We start from the raw sequence: 6,153 nt of genomic DNA, 5'->3' as shown, positions 1-6,153 counted from the left end.
GAGATGCGAGCCCTTCCCCAGGGCGAAGAAAGGGAATAGATATCCCCTTTTACCCTCTTCGAGTTGTCTACACAACACGGACAGGGATCACCCCACGTGAGGCATGAAAGCCCGGCCTCACGTGACAACCGATGCAATTTATACCTTGCACCGGTTGGAGTTCGTTTCTCAAACTTAACACGAATCGCGTTAAGTTTTTGAAGCCAGGCTCCGCGTCCAATGTCTTCGACATTGCGAATGAACGCGCTCCAGGCTTGCATAAGCGAGACTTAATCTCGTTTATTGTTGCTACTATACCATCGATGCTTTAAAAAAGCATCGAGATAAAAATCTTCCTACAAATCTTCTCAATGACAGTCAGAGTGATTGTCGTTTAAGGGAGGATTGATGTAACGGGGTGTATCGTTACATGAAATTAACACTTAAAGTTGATTAATACTATCTAAAGGTAGATAATATTTGGGGAATATTACTTTACAGGGTAATATTCTAAAGGCTTATCCATTGGTAGATATAGACCATTATATCTACTTCCTTCGCGGTTCAGCCAGCGCTGGACGCGCGCGAAAGAGAAAGACAGATAAGGCTTTTAGTACATATTTTGTATTAGTTTGTAATTAAGTTTGTGTTCAAAAGATAGAAACGTAACGACTCAATTATATTAATTTCAGTTTTTAACTAACCTTCTTTAAAGCAAGTGTTTTAAAGAGAGGACTTCCTCTGCACGTACTAGTGTACGTAAAGTGACGTGAGGCACCACTCGCACTGAGGCAGTGCGAAGTGGACTTGTACTGAAGCAGTACAAGTAGTGCCCCGTTACACCATACATAGTTTGTTATAAATATAATAAAGTTGGTACTAGATAGGATATCGTTACGTAGGAGGTTAATATATTAATACAGTTTTACATTTATTCTGTTCTAAAGCCTTAGATGTAACGGGCTAAGGTTGCCTGTTCCACAATCTCCGTTAAGTACACTTTGTATGCTGAAGGGGATGGTCAATTACTTAAGTAATGTAATTGGACCTACCACTTGGGAATGGGTTTACATTGTGACCCACCCTTGTGTATGTGATGTCACTGAGGACATTCACATTAGCGGGGATGACGGCTAGCGTCATCTGTTACGCGAGATATCTAGGAAGATATGCTCGCAATACATGTTAGTGTTATCTTCCAAGATGGCATTTTAGAATTGGTTAAAAATAGGTATTTTAATTTGATGCAAAAATAAATAAATATAAATCAGTCTGAGAACTACTTTCTTCTTGATAAGTGCGCACGAGGAGTCGGATTACCGCTCCCCTGACGATACGTATACCAGAGTACTTAGTGCGTTGGGTGAGGTCGCCAATCCCCCCATACAACATCTCACTGCTCGCGAGAATAGACGGTCGAATCGCTTCCATGCTGTGCTAGGGTGTGTGCTTAAGAAGAGCGTGGCCGCATTTAGACGTGCCCGCCTACACTTGGTAGCACTTGAAATTCTTCCCACGACCCGCATCTCTGCGCGTGCACAAGAGGATGAGCCTCAATATCGATTGGGCTCATTCATTTTCCCAACCACTCCGAACATTATCGGGAGGTGGCAGAGCACTTGGCGCAGAGACTCGGTGAACATGCCCTGACCAGGCTGTTGGGCAATCCTTTTGAGCAACATGTTGCTCAGTTGGAGTAGTTTGAGGTGTTCGTTGTCGGACAGCGGAGAGCCGCGTCTGAGGCACAGTGCCATGCTGCGGTGGTCTGTCACTCAGACTCAGGATGAATTGAGACGTGAGCAGGCTCGGAGCGAGGCTCTGAATAGGACGTTGAGATGCTCTCTGCCTGGCCGCATCAGCCGTAAATTCGGCACGTGGCGGCTAAAATGTTTGCCTGAGCCGAGTCTAAAAAGACCTCATAAGACCAAGAACGTATGTGCTGACCCATTTATAAAGTTTAAGCCACCAAAAATCTGGCTTACGGAGCGACCACGCTCTAGTTAGACACACACTCTAGCACAGCGAGGAAGCGATTAGACCGTATTCATAAAAATGATTGTAAAATCTCTTGCGTGTTGAAAGACACGGGAGACAAGGCTCTTATTGCTCGATCGTTTCGAAGCCTGGTGGAGTTGGTGGAGTATACGACTGGATGTCAGGTTACACAAATTCCTGCCCACCTCGTGGAGACTGGGGAAATGAAAAAGGGCAACGACAAGTACTCATGGTCCCATGGTCCTGCACAGAGCCGAGAGCCTGTGGCAGTAGACGGCGAGCTGACAGGAAGTCAAGCGTCGTATGAACCGGCACAGTGCCTTGAGCCTGGTGCGGTTCGAAAGGGTGCATTAGCCAGGAGAGCAACGGCACTCCCTTCCCAGTCAAAGGTCGTGGTGACTCGAAGAATGAGTATCCGACAGATTAGTACGATCAAAGACAAGTCTAAACGAGTGACCTTTGGATCAGATCCTATTAAAGAGGACGGGCCTTCCAGCGAGGTTTTCGAGGCCATCAAAGAACAATTTGCGTAGGCATCCTCAGTTGAGGTGCTCCAGTAAGTCTTTTACTCTGCCGAGGAAAAAGTAAAACTCCCGGAGATTTTGTAGGATCTGTTCCTTGCTTAAATAAAGGAAGGAAGATTCACAAAATAATCACACCTTTCATTCGAGATCTTGGTGGATTGTTGCTCGTCGTTCACAATGGGGAAATTGAAACAATTCGCTGCTCAAGGCTGGGATGCCTTAAGAATCAGTCCGTTCTTTGATGTTTTGCGGAAACATCGCGATGTGTTCCCAGAAGAAGTGCTGAGCCGCCTACCAGCAAGTAGGGGCATCGGGCACGAAATTGACCATGAACCTGGCACGAAGTATTGTGTGTCCAGGCAATGGCCGTTGCCGAAAGAACAAGTCAATTTCATCGATGATTTCTTTAACAAGCAAGCCAAGGCGGTACGTGTCCATGAGAATAAGTAGCCTCACTGCAGCCCCACCTTTTGCCACAGGTGGATGGCGCGTGGTTCATGTTTATAATAAGCTGAACACGGCGACCATACCGGCGCAAACGCCAAGCCCGCGGAAAAATGTCTTGTTGAAATCTATGGGAAAGTCAACTATCTTTTCGCGTTGAATTTGAAGGATGGCTACTATCAGGTACTCATGAGTCCAATTGATGTAGCCAAAACAAATGTAAGCACCCCAAGCGGTATGCTTTGGGAGTGGCTTGTGATACTCCAAGGTTGAAAAAAAGCACCAGCGGTGTTCAACCGGGTGGTGGCTCACGTGATGCGTCAGCACCGTTCCTACGCGCCCCATTACTATGACGATGTATTCGTGCATGTTAGGGCTGAGGACGGGCTGAGCGCAATAAAGTCGAACAAGCGTCATTTAGACGCTATGTTGTAGACTCTGAAGGACGCTTAATTCTACTTCAACTTGCAAATGTGCGTCATAGGGGTCCCTGAGATACATGTGCTGGTCTGCATCGTAGGTACAGACGGTGCCCAGACAAGGTAAAATCAGTAAAGGAATGGCCAATCCCACGCCATGTGAAGGATTTGCCCTAATTCCTAGGGCTCGCTAATTACTTGCATAAGTATAGCAAGAATTATGCTGAGCAAACTAAACCATTATCTGACCTCCATAAAAAGGACGCAGAATTGGTTTGGTTCAAAGTTCAAGATCATGTGTTCACATCAGTGAAGCGATCTCTTGTAGAGGGACCGGTCTTGGCATTGTCAGACGGGGATAAGACGTTTAGCGGCGTCAGCGATGCAAATAATTTTGCAATCGGCAGCGCGCTCATGCAGAAGGATGACGACGGCTGACCGCGTCATCTCTTATCAGTCTCGGCTTTTGTAAGCCTTGGAACTAAATAATTCTGTGCTTGTAAAATTTCGCGTGCATCTATTGGGCACCGAACCATTTAAGGTTTATATGGATCACGCATCACTCCGGACCGCGATAAACTCACCGCACCTCTCGCCTAGAATGGCAAGATGGCTCGTATTCTTCTCTGAATTTAATGTCAAAGTTAAATATAAGCCGGATAAGTCGAATGTCTTGGCTGACGCTTTATCGCGCAGAGCAGACTTCGAGGATAGACATTAAGAAAGTGTGTCTAGTGCGAAAGCACAATTTCAGCCGTCAACGTTGGCAACCATGAAGGCATACCACGTGACGAGCTCATTGGCCTCTGCGATAAAGAGAGCTACAGTCAGGATGACCATTGTCGCCTGCTGTTGGATCCCTTCGGTGGACGAAAGGTTCCCCTTCCGTCGCACCTGAAAGCTAAGCTCAATCGCTTTAGCTACAGCGATGGCCTGTTATGGCATCAGCTGTCACATTGTGATCCCTTGAGAATCTATGTGCCTCATGACACAGATCTCAAGCTGATGATGCTTCACGAGCTCCATGATGCGCCATCTAGTGGGCATCTGGGCCGTGAAAGGACATTCTTACGAGTGTCAGAGGAATTCTGGTGGCCAGACCTATAGATGGGTGGCCAACTATATTTGCTCTTGCGAAGCGTGTCAGCGCATTAAGCCTGCACCGGTCCAGCAGTGCGCCACTGAAGCCGCTACCGATTCCAACCAAGTGTTGGAAGTCAGTAAGTCTGGACTTCATGTTTGGGATGCCGCCTGACCATAAGGGTCGGACGGGGCTCGTCGTCTTTGTAGACAGACTGAGCAAGATGTGCATTTAGCACCATGTAAAACATCGATCACAGGCAAGAGGGCAGATCTTTCGTTCCTGGATCATATATACCGACTACACGAAATGCCCGTATTCATAATATCGGACCGGGATCGACGATTTTTTGAAGACATATGTTTGAGCTGCTAGATAGCAAGCTCCACATGTCGATAGCCAAACAGAACGTGCCAATCGGGTTGCGGCGGATGTATTACGCACGATAGCGACTCTTAAAGAATGGAGCAAGTAGCTAACATTTGTGGAATTCGCTTTGAATAACAGTGTCCACGCCAGTACGGATGAGACACCGCTGTTTATTAACGGACTGCGCCACCCTCGGACGCCAGTCTCGTTTGTGCGCAGCTTGGGTCTTAGTGGAGGGCCCTCACTATGCTCGGTGCGAAAGAGGGACATAGTTTCGTCAATATGACGATGTCCCGCGAGAGTGTCATGTCAACGACAGAAACTTGCGTTAGTGACCCTGCCAGCTTAGCAGTGATCAATAAAATTACGTCCTATGACCGACCTCTTGCCGGTTTCATAGGCGAGTTTGTTGCTAAATGCGTGAGCAAGGCTCAACGCTTCGTGGGTGAGCGATTAGCCACCACACGAAAAGTCCATGACGCGATGGCAAGCGCACAGGACAAGCAGAAACAATATGCAGACCGAAACAATCGCAGTGGGGGGAAAGGTACTATTGTACTACTATCCTTCCTAAAATGCAATTTCTATAGTACCTGAAGGTACTATAAAGTTGTTGCCGCATTTGATTGGGCCGCTTACGGTGGTAGAAGAGGTTGGAGACCTGAACAAAGGCCCACCCTTTCCTCGTATATCAAGGCATACCACGTATTTTATGTGGGTCGTCTAAACCGAATGTAGACCCAAATGAGGTCACATCCTTCCATCCGTCTAAGGAGACCGATGGTGACGCCGACTGTGGGTCGAGCGTCAATCGGGTGAGAGAGACGGTGAGGCGAAACAAAAAAATCCGAACGACTCTTCCCACCACGATATGGACTTGGAGAGCTAGGGATACCACGCGCGTAATGCGGGGTCACCTACCTGCGGCTGCCTTACTTTCGCCGGTTCAGTCGCAGGCGGTAAGCGCTGCCTAACGGCGTATAGTGGATATTGAGGATCAAGTCTTGCGACTGACCTCGGATCTTCAGGATCTCCGCGAGAAGGATCGTCAAGGTTATATATGCCTTAAAGTTCGACTTGACATTCAACAGAAGTTGATGCTGAGGGCACGGACGGATGCGGGTGGAAATTAACGCTTCTTGGTGGGAACCGATCGATACCCTACGTTTTAACGTGCCCGTCTTGGTGACTGCCTACGAAAAGGAGCACCAGCTGAGGCCTCGTCGCTAGTCTCAAATGGACTAGCAGAAGTAGCGTAGTAGGAAGAAACAGGAGGTAGAGTACCGCCCATTATTTCTTTCACACGCAAGCGGGCGAAATTAATTCGCGTGCGACCGCTTTT

The sequence above is a fragment of the Bremia lactucae genome, linkage group LG12, assembly GCF_004359215.1.
Source record: "Bremia lactucae strain SF5 linkage group LG12, whole genome shotgun sequence".
Classification (NCBI taxonomy): Eukaryota; Oomycota; class Peronosporomycetes; order Peronosporales; family Peronosporaceae; genus Bremia; species Bremia lactucae.
The sequence above is the reverse complement of the archived record's forward strand: the minus strand, read 5'-3'. Positions refer to the sequence as shown.